The sequence below is a fragment of the Dendrobates tinctorius genome, unplaced genomic scaffold, assembly GCF_039654945.1.
Source record: "Dendrobates tinctorius isolate UK_male_01 unplaced genomic scaffold, ASM3965494v1 ptg000375l, whole genome shotgun sequence".
Taxonomy (NCBI): domain Eukaryota; kingdom Metazoa; phylum Chordata; class Amphibia; order Anura; family Dendrobatidae; genus Dendrobates; species Dendrobates tinctorius.
The window spans coordinates 888996-903651 of record NW_027362041.1 but is presented as its reverse complement, the minus strand read 5'-3'; the positions used below and the strand labels follow the sequence as shown (position 1 = coordinate 903651).

Sequence of the window (14656 nt, the reverse complement as noted above, 5' to 3'; positions counted from 1 at the left end):
TAACCCTAACCCTAACCCTAACCCTAACCCTAACCCTAACCCTAACCCTAACCCTAACCCTAACCCTAACCCTAACCCTAACCCTAACCCTAACCCTAACCCTAACCCTAACCCTAACCCTAACCCTAACCCTAACCCTAACCCTAACCCTAACCCTAACCCTAACCCTAACCCTAACCCTAACCCTAACCCTAACCCTAACCCTAACCCTAACCCTAACCCTAACCCTAACCCTAACCCTAACCCTAACCCTAACCCTAACCCTAACCCTAACCCTAACCCTAACCCTAACCCTAACCCTAACCCTAACCCTAACCCTAACCCTAACCCTAACCCTAACCCTAACCCTAACCCTAACCCTAACCCTAACCCTAACCCTAACCCTAACCCTAACCCTAACCCTAACCCTAACCCTAACCCTAACCCTAACCCTAACCCTAACCCTAACCCTAACCCTAACCCTAACCCTAACCCTAACCCTAACCCTAACCCTAACCCTAACCCTAACCCTAACCCTAACCCTAACCCTAACCCTAACCCTAACCCTAACCCTAACCCTAACCCTAACCCTAACCCTAACCCTAACCCTAACCCTAACCCTAACCCTAACCCTAACCCTAACCCTAACCCTAACCCTAACCCTAACCCTAACCCTAACCCTAACCCTAACCCTAACCCTAACCCTAACCCTAACCCTAACCCTAACCCTAACCCTAACCCTAACCCTAACCCTAACCCTAACCCTAACCCTAACCCTAACCCTAACCCTAACCCTAACCCTAACCCTAACCCTAACCCTAACCCTAACCCTAACCCTAACCCTAACCCTAACCCTAACCCTAACCCTAACCCTAACCCTAACCCTAACCCTAACCCTAACCCTAACCCTAACCCTAACCCTAACCCTAACCCTAACCCTAACCCTAACCCTAACCCTAACCCTAACCCTAACCCTAACCCTAACCCTAACCCTAACCCTAACCCTAACCCTAACCCTAACCCTAACCCTAACCCTAACCCTAACCCTAACCCTAACCCTAACCCTAACCCTAACCCTAACCCTAACCCTAACCCTAACCCTAACCCTAACCCTAACCCTAACCCTAACCCTAACCCTAACCCTAACCCTAACCCTAACCCTAACCCTAACCCTAACCCTAACCCTAACCCTAACCCTAACCCTAACCCTAACCCTAACCCTAACCCTAACCCTAACCCTAACCCTAACCCTAACCCTAACCCTAACCCTAACCCTAACCCTAACCCTAACCCTAACCCTAACCCTAACCCTAACCCTAACCCTAACCCTAACCCTAACCCTAACCCTAACCCTAACCCTAACCCTAACCCTAACCCTAACCCTAACCCTAACCCTAACCCTAACCCTAACCCTAACCCTAACCCTAACCCTAACCCTAACCCTAACCCTAACCCTAACCCTAACCCTAACCCTAACCCTAACCCTAACCCTAACCCTAACCCTAACCCTAACCCTAACCCTAACCCTAACCCTAACCCTAACCCTAACCCTAACCCTAACCCTAACCCTAACCCTAACCCTAACCCTAACCCTAACCCTAACCCTAACCCTAACCCTAACCCTAACCCTAACCCTAACCCTAACCCTAACCCTAACCCTAACCCTAACCCTAACCCTAACCCTAACCCTAACCCTAACCCTAACCCTAACCCTAACCCTAACCCTAACCCTAACCCTAACCCTAACCCTAACCCTAACCCTAACCCTAACCCTAACCCTAACCCTAACCCTAACCCTAACCCTAACCCTAACCCTAACCCTAACCCTAACCCTAACCCTAACCCTAACCCTAACCCTAACCCTAACCCTAACCCTAACCCTAACCCTAACCCTAACCCTAACCCTAACCCTAACCCTAACCCTAACCCTAACCCTAACCCTAACCCTAACCCTAACCCTAACCCTAACCCTAACCCTAACCCTAACCCTAACCCTAACCCTAACCCTAACCCTAACCCTAACCCTAACCCTAACCCTAACCCTAACCCTAACCCTAACCCTAACCCTAACCCTAACCCTAACCCTAACCCTAACCCTAACCCTAACCCTAACCCTAACCCTAACCCTAACCCTAACCCTAACCCTAACCCTAACCCTAACCCTAACCCTAACCCTAACCCTAACCCTAACCCTAACCCTAACCCTAACCCTAACCCTAACCCTAACCCTAACCCTAACCCTAACCCTAACCCTAACCCTAACCCTAACCCTAACCCTAACCCTAACCCTAACCCTAACCCTAACCCTAACCCTAACCCTAACCCTAACCCTAAGGTACCCTAACCCTAACCCTAACCCTAACCCTAACCCTAACCCTAACCCTAACCCTAACCCTAACCCTAACCCTAACCCTAACCCTAACCCTAACCCTAACCCTAACCCTAACCCGTACCCTAACCCGTACCCTAACCCTAACCCTAACCCTAACCCTAACCCGTACCCTAACCCTAACCCGTACCCTAACCCTAACCCTAACCCGTACCCTAACCCTAACCCTAAGGTACCCTAACCCTAACCCTAACCCTAACCCTAACCCTAACCCTAACCCTAACCCTAAGGTACCCTAACCCTAAGGTACCCTAACCCTAAGGTACCCTAACCCTAACCCTAACCCTAACCCTAACCCTAACCCTAAGGAACCCTAACCCTAACGTACCCTAACCCTAACCCTAACCCTAACCCTAACCCTAACCCTAACCCTAACGTACCCTAACCCTAAGGTACCCTAACCCTAACCCTAACCCTAACCCTAACCCTAAGGTACCCTAACCCTAACCCTAAGGTACCCTAACCCTAACCCTAACCCTAACCCTAACCCTAACCCTAACCCTAAGGTACCCTAACCCTAACCCTAAGGTACCCTAACCCTAAGGTACCCTAACCCTAACCCTAACCCTAAGGTACCCTAACCCGTACCCTAACCCGTACCCTAACCCGTACCCTAACCCTAAGGTACCCTAACCCTAACCCTATCCCTAACCCTAACCCGTACCCTAACCCGTACCCTAACCCTAACCCGTACCCTAACCCTAACCCTAACCCTAAGGTACCCTAACCCTAAGGTACCCTAACCCTAAGGTACCCTAACCCTAAGGTACCCTAACCCTAACCCGTACCCTAACCCGTACCCTAACCCGTACCCTAACCCTAACCCGTACCCTAACCCGTACCCTAACCCGTACCCTAACCCTAAGGTACCCTAACCCGTACCCTAACCCGTACCCTAACCCGTACCCTAACCCGTACCCTAACCCGTACCCTAACCCTAACCCGTACCCTAACCCGTACCCTAACCCTAACCCGTACCCTAACCCGTACCCTAACCCTAACCCGTACCCTAACCCGTACCCTAACCCGTACCCTAACCCGTACCCTAACCCGTACCCTAACCCGTACCCTAACCCGTACCCTAACCCGTACCCTAACCCGTACCCTAACCCTAACCCGTACCCTAACCCGTACCCTAACCCGTACCCTAACCCTAAGGTACCCTAACCCTAAGGTACCCTAACCCTAAGGTACCCTAACCCTAAGGTACCCTAACCCTAAGGTACCCTAACCCTAAGGTACCCTAACCCTAAGGTACCCTAACCCTAAGGTACCCTAACCCTAAGGTACCCTAACCCTAAGGTACCCTAACCCTAACCCTAACGTACCCTAACCCGTACCCTAACGTACCCTAAGGTACCCTAACCCTAAGGTACCCTAACCCTAAGGTACCCTAACCCTAAGGTACCCTAACCCTAACCCACCCTAACCCGTACCCGTACCCTAACCCTAAGGTACCCTAACCCTAAGGTACCCTAACCCTAAGGTACCCTAACCCTAAGGTACCCTAACCCTAAGGTACCCTAACCCGTACCCTAACCCTAACCCTAAGGTACCCTAACCCTAAGGTACCCTAACCCTAAGGTACCCTAACCCTAAGGTACCCTAACCCTAAGGTACCCTAACCCTAACCCTTGGGGATCCAACCCTAACCCTAAGGTTAGGTTTAGGGCAGGGAAATGGGGGAGTATAGAAACCATAATCCCTACTCTAACCCTAACCCTTGGGGATCCAGCCCAATCCCCAAGGGTTAGGTTTAGGGCAGGGAAATGGGGAAGTATAGAAACCCTAACTCGGGATCCCTCGCTCGGGTAAACCCTAACCCACGACTCGGGATCCCTTCGGGATCCCTCGCTTGAGTAAACCCTAACCCTAACCCTTGGGGATCCAACCCTAACCCTAAGGTTAGGTTTAGGGCAGGGAAATGGGGGAGTCTAGAAACCCTAATCCCTACTCTAACCCTAACCCTTGGGGATCCAGCCCAATCCCCAAGGGTTAGGTTTAGGGCAGGGAAATGGGGAAGTATAGAAACCCTAACTCGGGATCCCTCGCTCGGGATCCCTTCGGGATCCCTCGCTCGGGTAAACCCTAACCCACAACTCGGGATCCCTTCAGGATCCCTCGCTTGAGTAAACCCTAACCCTAACCCCCTAACCGATCCAGCCCAATCCCCAAGGGTTAGGGCAGGGAAATGGGGAAGTATAGAAACCCTAACCCCCTAACCCTAACTTGAGTAAACCCTAACCCACGACTCAGGATCCCTTCAGGATCCCTCGCTTGAGTAAACCCCAACCCTAACCCACGACTCGGGATCCCTTCGGGATCCCTCGCTTGAGTAAACCCCAACCCTAACCCACGACTCGGGATCCCTTCAGGATCCCTCGCTTGAGTAAACCCTAACCCACAACTCAGGATCCCTTCGGGATCCCTCGCTTGAGTAAACCCTAACCCACGACTCAGGATCCCTTCGGGATCCCTCGCTTGAGTAAACCCCAACCCTAACCCACGACTCGGGATCCCTTCGGGATCCCTCGCTTGAGTAAACCCCAACCCTAACCCACAACTCGGGATCCCTTCGGGATCCCTCGCTTGAGTAAACCCTAACCCTTCAGGATCCCTCGCTTGAGTAAACCCTAACCCCTACCCTAACCCGTACCCTAGTGACAGCCATCTGCGAGTCCTCTTTCAAGCCCCAAGCACCAAAATCTTCGTATCTCCCTATAACCCTATGTTCTTACATTGAAGAGACTATGGCATGCTTTTGTGACAGCCATCTGTGAGTCCTCCTTCAAGCACCAAAATTGTCGTATCTCCCTATAACCCTAAGGTACCCCAACGTACCCTAACCCTAAGGTACCCTAACGCATACTTTTGTGACAGCCATCTGTGAGTCCTCCTTCAAGCACAAAAATCTTTGTATCTCCCTATAACCCTAAGGCATGTTTTGGTGACAGCCATCTGTGAGTCCTCCTTCAAGCACCAAAATCTTCGGATCCCCCTATAATCCTAACCCTCGTATCTCCCTATAACCCTATGGCATGTTTTTGCGACAGCCATCTGTGAGTCCTCCTTCAAACACCAAAATCTTCGTATCTCCCTATAACCCTAACGTACCCTAACCCATACCCTCTGTGAGTCACCCTTCAAGCACCAAAATCTTCATATCTCACTATAACCCTAACCCTGTCCACAGTACTAGTACATTCATGATGCACAAAACACAGCATCCTAAAATCACTTGTACACCTGGGGACATGACTAAAGCAATGGAATGTATAAAAACCAGAGTGCACTCAGTAGAGGTTTCAAAACTGGTTTATTAACAAAAGACAACATTTTTACACAATTTTATCTTGCCATTCTACACATCCTACATGAGATCTAAAGTAGGCCACAAATAGGTCATTAGTTGAAGTTGGCCAAATGAGGGACCAGAGTGTGCGGAGTGAATTCAGGCAATGGTTTTGCAGCTGGTTCCTCGAGTTCAAAGTTAGAGTGCTCTTTAGCCATCACAAAATTGTGTAGAATAACACACTCCTTCACCACATCATGCACTGCCTCCAATTTTAGATTAATGGCTGTGCCAAGAATGCACAATATGGAGACAAAAATCCCAAGAGCACACTACAGTTCTTCGTGCCCTGGTCAGTCTGTAATTAAATATTTTTCTTGTGTGGTCCAAATCCCAGCTGGAGTAGGGTTTCAGCAGCTTTTGGCACATTTTAAAGGCCTCATCCCAAACCATCACAAATAGCTGTGGCAGACCTTCAGTGTGGAGACGAGGCCATGGAAAGGGGAAATTAAAATCATGGACATGGGCTGTAGGTTGTATGGCAAAGTTTTTAAAGCCTGCAAGTCATTCCCCTGGCCAAATGCCCCAATGTCCACTGTAACAGACAGTCCGCATCTCCAATGGTCATGACTACAGTAAAAAAAAAAAAAAAAATCCTTTTTGTAGTTATAGTACTCAGATCCAGTTCTTTTCAGTTTAACTATCCATATGGGATTCCCATCCAACACACCCAAAAAGTAGGTGAAATTGCAGACTGTCCACAATTCTTCAACAATATCAAATCGACTTTTCCATAGTGGCCAGGGTCATAAATTCTAACCAGAGAAGGTCCCATAATCCCCAGCAGATATCCACAAATATTCCTGACAAGGTGGACATTCCAAGCCAGTACTGGAAGTGAAGTGAAGAAAGGGTTTCTCCAGTAGCCAGAAACTGCCAGAGAAAGAACAAAAATTAGTAATAGTTTGGCAAAGCATGGAAAATAACCAACAAAATATTACAACATCACATTACAATAATTATGCATGCTTAAAAATCGTACATGGCAAAACAATTATGCAGACATTGCTTGCTAAATATTACACACCTTAATGTGACCAGGAGCCATTCCTCAGGAGGAATCACACAACAGAGCTTGTGTCCTGTCTCCAGATGGCTCCTTGAACACAAGCAAGCAAATCCATGAAGGTTTCTTGGGACATCCAAGTATAGTCACTCAATTTCACTAGGTTTCCCTGAAGCTCACTGTGGAAAGTGGTACGCTTCACAGCTCTCATGGACTTCAATAATCAGATGTCTCCAAAAACGTCACTGCCGCCATCTTTGCCATCTCTCCACCCCCCCTTTGTGCTGTGTCTGGCTTTTACATTTGCTTGCCAGCAATAATGTCCAGATTCAAGTTGTAGGGAAACTCTTCCAGCACAGATCCATGTTGACTAAGGAAGAAGCAAAAAAATCGGAATACTTCAGCTGTTAACAGGGTCTATTATAAAGAATTCCCATAACATGCCCACTGGTGTCCCATTTGTGGAGTCTGTTTCAAGACTTTTGCTAGGATTTTCATCCTGTGAAATGTGACACAGACAACACATACACCTAAAATACAAACACATGCAAAATTGCATGGAAAAGCATACAAACACTGTTTTTTGGCACCATGCACACACACACTGATGCATCTAAAAATTGCTGCGCTTACATGCATTTGCTGTTTGCATTTCAAGTGCTCACAAGAGGCTGCGCAAAAACACGCAAATGTGAAACTACCTTAACCGCTAACCCCTACCCCAACTCATTAACACAGTGATGAGGGACCAATTCCATCACATCAGACAGGTTCTGTTGTGCTGGTCACCTCTACCAACCCCAAGGGCAATTTCTCTCTCCCTCCCATACCCTTGTGGGCCATCTCTCATACCTCTATGGCATACAAAGATGGCAGCAGACTGAGTAAGCTTGCATGCACACTTATAGATCAGCAGTGGGGGTGTAGCATTTGTTGGTGTCACTTTTGACACCAATTGTCATTACTGCACAATGGGATAGTACTACCAGTAAGCACCATAGTTGTCCAGCTGAAGCAAATGAGGCAGCATATGGGACACTTGAAGCTACCATTAGCAGGGCAGAGACAGTCATACAAGCATCGCTGCGGCAGGTGTGTGGATGACTCTAGCATCCAGGATACTGCCGGGATATCTGGGTGAAATTGCAGCATCTGTGTACAGAATAGTGCATCTTCCTTTACAAGGCATCTTGGATGCGGCTACTGCTGCAACATGCATTTATTATCATTGATAGCAGATAAATTTGGCCATATTTAGCATCTGAATATATTCGAGAAACACTACACCCCCATCACTATACTAGAGGCAAACAAGCACGTAAAACTTTCACTACATTTTATTTGTGGAAAGAGTGATTACAGTTAAGCAAAAGAAATTTAATACACAAACAAGATACAAGGAAAAAAAACAGCAGATATCAGCCCTGGTTACATTTTAAAGCATTCTACCTGTGAAGAAAGATAAAACAATTATAACAAATATTGCACAATACAATAAACTATAAAAGGTAAATAGTGTGTGTTTGGCTATATAGTACAGAAAGGTGACTGCATCGGTGTAATAGCATCTATTTCTCATATGTATTATGTATAGATATTGTAAATACAAAAGGTGTGAACACCACTGTAATGGTGCATATGTAGTCTATATATTGTGTTTATAGTATACAAAGACATACCGATGGGTAAGCCCCAATGAGGACAGTGTTGCTGATATATGTAAAGCACTATGGAATTAATGGCGCTGTACAAGTGAATAAAGTTTGTAGTAACACAAATCATTTCTTTTCTTAATTCAGTGTACACTCAAGAGTCTTTGGGCTTAATCTAAAGGAAAATATGGGTGTCACGGGGTCCTTCTACAAAACCACACTATCAGAGCGAGGGAAGTGTGAACAATCCCAAAACCTTTATTATAGGCAAAACCAAAAGGTCCATAAACAATCTACCACACTGAGAATACAATAGTCCAGAACAAATATGCAGTTCACTAACAGGATGAATGTCAAAGGAGATGAGAATCCAATAATATAGTAGACTGGATAAAATAGGTCCATATGCTTCACTTTCTCTCTCTGATGTGTTGTCTTCACATGATCATCACCACACACACACAAACTGACTTGTCCAGCCCCTGTCCTCCACAGCCCCCTCCTTATGTCCAGGGGTAGTCAGACAAGTTGGGGTGATTTTCTGGACTCCCAGATATGACAAAGGAGCCTTGTGGATTCAGAAACTACAGGGGGTCATCAAGAGACATACATACAGTCAGGCTGTAGACATACAAAGCAACAAGAAAAACACCAAAATCAGCGAAATCGAAATATATACAAAATGATATCCACATAGCCCATCACAACCTCTCACCCCATAATAAGAGACCATGCCATGAGGTCTAGACAGGCCTCTGGCCTGCTAATTTTACTCCACATTGATCAAATCACTTATAATTACTTGTACAGTGGCAGGGGTAGGTCAGCCTGGGGATCCTATGGTTCTTCTTGTCGAGACAGTCAAACAGCATTCTGGTGTTGGCTTCCCTGCTTATATTGGATGGACAAGCTGTAGGATTGTAAGGATAAGTTCCACCACAGCAATCTTCCATTCTCCCCAGATACGCGCTTCAGCCATGTGAGGGGGTTGTCTGTACCATTTGTAAAGTCTCTGCCATACAAGTATGGCTGCAATATTTTTTAGCACCCATACGATGGCAAGGCACTCCTTTTCAATAGTGGCATAGTGAAATTCCCAATCCAGTTGTTTCCAACTGGCAAAAGCAACAGGATGTTCTTCTCGGGTGGCATTCACTTGGCCAAGTACTGTCCCAATTCCAAAGGTGGCTGCATCGTTCTGCACAAGGAACCTGTGCTTATAATCAGAGGCAGCCAAGACAGGAGCAGTGATGAGGGCGGTCTTTAATGCTGAAAAGGCATCCTTACATGCATTCGTCCATGTCGCAATCTGATACATGTTCTTGCGGGTCAGGTCGGTTAAGGGCTTGGCCAAGGTGCAGAAGTTAGAAACTAATTTGCGATAGTAACCAGCAGTTCCTAAAAATGCAAGTACCTGCTTTTTATTCTGGGTTCTACACCAGTTGCTTATGGCTTCCACCTTGGGAGGCTCAGGCCTTAGGGATGGCTGAGGTGCAATACCTTGGGCATAGAGTAGGGGGTGGGACCCTATTTGGCACTTATCTGGGTGAATGGTCAGTCCTGCAGTAAGGATACAGTCTAGCACTATGCCCAAGTGTTTAAGATGTTCCTCCCAGGCGGTGCTAAAAATGGCAATGTCATCCAAGTAAGCACAGGCAAAGTCCTGACATAGATTGACTGTTAGAACAACCAACCAGTCTCTGGAAAGTAGCAGGAGCAGTTTACATCCCAAAGGGCATTCCCAGGAACTCAAAAAAAACACAAATGGAGTAAGGAAGGCCAAGCGCCCTCCGTTAGGGATATCTGCCAGTTCCCCTTGCTCAAGTTTAACGTGGTCACTATTTGGGCACTGGCCAGACAATTTAATAGATCACCAATCCTGGCCATGAGGTAAGCAACACTCTTGGTGGCATCATTTAATCATCTGTAATCAACACAGAATCGTGTCGTACAATCCTTCTTGGGGACTAGGATGACAGGAGAGGCCCAAGAACTGAGATGGATGAATAACTCCCAGTCTTTTCATCTCCTCCAGTTCATTTTTATCATACCTTGAACAGCCTCTGGAATCCAGTAGGCAGCCTGCTGGATGGAGCATTGTCTGGGGGTTTCCACATGGTGGCTGATGAGAGTAGTCGTCCCCAGCATTGACAGGAAAGCAGCAGCCCTCAGTACTGCAAAAATATCGTCCTTTTGTATATCCGATAAATGGGAGCCCAGAGGGACTTAGTCCTGTGATCCTCCCACTTGGGCAGCCTAGAAAAGATCATAGCGACACTCCTTGCCGGCGCTATCACTAGGGGGTTGACAGACGGCTAGACCAGGCAGACATCAGTCATGGTAGTCTTTCAGCATGTTAACGTGGATGGTTTTCTGTTGTCGACTACTAGAGTCCAGAGCCAAAACATAGTTAGGCTCATTAATTTTCTTGACAACCTGATAAGGGCCTTCCCACACTGCTTGAAGCTTATTGGCTGGGGAAGAAGTTATCATGAGCACTTGTTGTCCTTCCATTAATTCCCAGTTCCTCACATTATGGTCATGCCAAGATTTTTTGGTTTGTCTAAAGAACATCAGCAAATGGCCAGTCCAAAGTAGCTAGCTGGGAGAGAGTCTCTAACTCTAAAACATAGGGAACGATGGGCATTCTGGTATCGGAAATCTCTCCCTCTAAATTAAATGTTCTTTCAGAAGAGTGAGGTCCACAGACCTTCTGGCTAAGCAGTAGTTTGAAGGGAGAGAACCCTGTGGACTCTTGGGGAACCTCCCAATAGGCGAAAAGGAGATGTGGCAGGTACTTTTCCCAGTCTCTCAACATCAGCAAGAACCCTTACCACATTTTTCAAGGTTCCATTAAAGTGTTCACATAGTACATTGGTCTGCAGGTGGTGTGAATGGCTCTAACACCACAGGTATGCCATAGGGACTGGACCAGATATGACATGAACTGAGGGCCTTAAGCCCATAATATTTCACTAGGAAACCCTACACGGGTAAAGATGGTAGCAAGGGCCTCGGCTACCTTTACTGCTGTAAAACTGGACAGGGCCAAAGCTTCAGGATACCTAGTGGCATAGTCCACCACGGTCAGGATATATTTTTTCCAAGACCACCTGGGGTGGACCAGAAGACCTGTGATGTCGACAGCTACACGTTGAAATACTTCAATTATGGGCAGGGATTGCAGGGGTACCTTATGTCGAGCTCCCAGATGACACATTGGCTGACACACATCGCAGGTGCGGCAATAATTGGCTACTGAGTGCAAGATGCCAGGCCAGTACAAACTTTAGGCAAGTCAATTTTCAGTCCTTTTCCTCCCTTGATGCCCACCCAAGGGGATGTCATGGGCCAGTTAGAGTAGCTGTGCCCTGTACTTCTGAGGGACAAGGAGTTGCCTGGTCGTTGCATCAGGGTTGTCCTGGTCAATGACCTTTGTTACACAACAGTGCAGTCAGTTTTCTTCAGTGAAGCCATCCCCATTATCTCCCATGTGCCCATTTTCTGCCTTTCACCTAAGGGCTGCTAAGGTAGTGTCACCCTCTATTTCTCTCAAAGACTCCGCTCTGTCCCAAGACTCTCCCAATGTAGTAGCAGCAAACATATCGCTTACCGACTGATGCGATTCATGGGGATTGCTCCCTGGTGAGATCCAGATGATGTAGTGCTTAAACCTCCTGTAGTTGGGTGGCTGCTCCCACAAATTGGCACTGTAACTCCCCAATGTCGTTCCCAAGGAGGATATCTAAAGAAAGTCCTCCCATAACTCCAATCAGGGCCGGATTAAGGTTGGTGGGGGCCCCTGGGCAGAAAATCTGGTGGGGCACCCATATCATTAACATTTTAGCCATAACAGTAGAGCGCGAACTGTAGCACTCAGATGTACAATCGAATCTTATCCTCTTGTTCTGCCACATTCAGGTTTACAGTACTACAATAGAGATACAGTCCAGGATAACTCAAAGCAGTCCAATTATAGACAGAAAGAGTTACTCACATTTTTTTATTGAACCCAATGTTAAGACAGCCAAGGAATAATAAAAATGCAGAAAAGGAAAGTTTTCACCGCCAGCAATTGTTGCTAACTACTGTATAACAATATGCTCTCTATTGTATTATCTCCGGAGTACAGATCCCCCCCCCCACGCAAGGGTATACAGCTCTTGCCCCCTACAAGGGTATACAGGCAGCTTTCCCCCCCATGGGAATACAACTCCCCCCCCCCCCCCCCAACGGGTATACAGCTCTTGACCCCTACAAGGGTATACAGGCAGCTGCCCCCCCCCCAGGTAATACAGTTCTCCAATGTTTCGTCTTTATACAGTTCCCTCCTCCAGGTATACAGGCCCAAATGTACAGCTCCCCTCTCGCGCATACAGCTCCCCCGATCAATATATAGCTAGCTGGAGCCTGGAGGCAAGGGGGTTAATAACCGTGGCGCTGCAGAGTTGATTGGCGGGTACACAGCAGGCGGCGGGCGCACGATGCTCGTGAACGCGGCGAGCAGGCAGAGGAGATCCACAGGACAGGAGGCGTGACAGGAGAGGAGGCGTGACAGAAAGAAAGAACAGAGAAAAAAGAAAAACAGAGAAAGAAAGAACAGAGAGAGAGAAAGAAAGAATGGAAAGAAAGAACACACACACACAGACACAGAGAGAGAGAGAGAGAGAGAGAGAGAGAGAGAGAGAGAGAGAGAGAGAGAGAGAGAGAGAGAGAAAAAAAAAAAAAAAAAAAAAAAAAGAAAGATTAGAGAGATAAAGAAACAGAGATAGAAAGATTGTATAAAGATACTATAGCAGCCCGGCTCCCACTGTAGTGCCCACCTGAGCCTCCAGATGCAGGAAATATAATGATCCGCTCACATGGCCAACATCCCCAAATTCAAGGCGATCCTGCTGTCCGCGCTGTTGGAGGAGGACATGGTGATGGATCTGAAGCATTCCCTAAAGTGCCTCCATGGTTCCGTCACAATCTCCTCCCGAAATTACCTAATTTCCGGTCAGCTTCTAGCACGTCACTTCCGGTGGAACGTCACATGCGAATTTTAAAGTGCTCCTAGGGGCTCCGCCGTGTACTCCTGTGTCCGCACGAAAAGTAAGATCCCAGCCGGGGCAGTATCTCTCTCAAAATCGGGACTGTCTCGCTGGGAGGTATGAATGCTCCCCACCATACACCTTGTACACATATGGCACCGCATACATCATACACACACAGTTCCGCTTTTTATGCCTCATACACACAGCTCCGTTCTGTACACCTTGCACACACACACTGCTCAACTCAGTACACACATGGCTCCACTCCGCAAACCTCGTACACATGCGGTTCCGCTCCACACACCTTGCACACACGCAGCTCCGCTCCATACACACACGTGGGGCTCAGCTCCGTACACGTGCGATCCGCTCAGTACACCTCACACACTCGCGGCTCTGCTCCGTACACCTCATACACACACACGGCTCCACTCCGTACACCTTGTACACACACACACACACACACACACGTCTCTGCTATATCCACCCTGTAAACCCTCCCTGACCCTACACAAACTTCACCTAATCCAGGACGATGAGAACCAGCACAGACAGCAGAGTCCTGCATAAACCAAGGGCTGATACTGGGTACTGGGGGAACATTATACTGTGTATGGGGGGGATGGCGGTACTGGGGGAACATTATACTGTGTGGGGGATGGCAGTACTGTGGGAATATTATACTGTGTGAATATTATACTGTGTGGGGGTGACGGTAGTGGGGAACATTATACTGTATGTGGGGGATGGTGATACTGTGGGAACATTAAACTGTATGTGGGGACGTGATACTGTGGGAAAATTATACTGTATGTGGGGACAGGAAAGGGACATTGCAATATGTGTTTTGTTACTTCCTGTTTTCCATACTTGGGTCACATGTACAAGGAACAAAATGCTATGATTCTTAGAAAGTGACAACAAAAAAGCACCAAGATAGTCTCAGCTCTGAAAAGGTTACTGCCCCCTCTGCCCAGTAATGGGGAATCTCCAGCACCGACCTCCACCTGCAGATCCGCACTCCACATAGAGAATAATGGGGCCTCCAGCACCGACCTCCACCCGCAGAGCCGCACTCCACATAGAGAATAATGGGGCCTCCAGCACTGACCTCCACCCGCAGAGCCACACTCCACATAGAGAATAATGGGGCCTCCAGCACCGACCTCCACCTGCAGATCCGCACTCCACATAGAGAATAATGAGGCCTCCAGCACCGACCTCCACCTGCAGATCCGCACT

The 14656-nt window shown here is 47.7% G+C and overlaps 1 long non-coding RNA gene across 1 annotated transcript in view; it reads right to left on the bottom strand.

Moving 5' to 3' along the window:
• Positions 1-5667: 5667 nt before the first annotated feature.
• LOC141075833 (uncharacterized) overlaps positions 5668-14656 on the bottom strand; it is a 33541-nt gene continuing 24552 nt past the window's right edge. The window contains exons 3-4 of the long non-coding RNA XR_012227344.1: positions 6748-7096; positions 5668-6593 (exon numbers count right to left, since the gene is read on the bottom strand). This is a non-coding gene — a long non-coding RNA (uncharacterized lncRNA). The remainder of the gene's footprint in view (positions 6594-6747; positions 7097-14656) is intronic.